Below are 439 nucleotides of genomic sequence, written 5' to 3'. Positions count from 1 at the left end.
AGACAGAATTTTGAGTTTATATGTACATATGATTGGTACATATCCATGGATATATCATTGCAATCGTATGTAGACTTTTTCAGAAATCTGAAGGAATATATATACCTTTGAGTCCAAATACTCAAAAGGTAGATTAACATTTTTCAGATGTCACTACCGATGGGAAGAATAGGAAAGGCAACTAGGATATTGTGGAAGGTAGAATAATCTCTCCTACCCCCCCCAACCCCCAAAGATGTCCACATCCTATTCCCTGGTAACTGTGATTGTTACTTTACATGACAAACAGCACTTTTCAAATGTGATTGAGGGTAAAGACCTCGAGATGGTGAGGTTATTATGGATTACTCAGGTGGCCCCCTCTAGTCATGAGTCCTTAAATGCGGAAGAGGGAATCAGAAGAGTGGGTCTGAAAGATGTGACATGAAAAGACTTGTCC

The sequence above is a fragment of the Rhinopithecus bieti genome, unplaced genomic scaffold (genome assembly GCF_001698545.2).
Source record: "Rhinopithecus bieti isolate Rb0 unplaced genomic scaffold, ASM169854v2 scaffold_3858, whole genome shotgun sequence".
Classification (NCBI taxonomy): Eukaryota; Metazoa; Chordata; class Mammalia; order Primates; family Cercopithecidae; genus Rhinopithecus; species Rhinopithecus bieti.
This window is presented reverse-complemented; position numbering follows the sequence as displayed.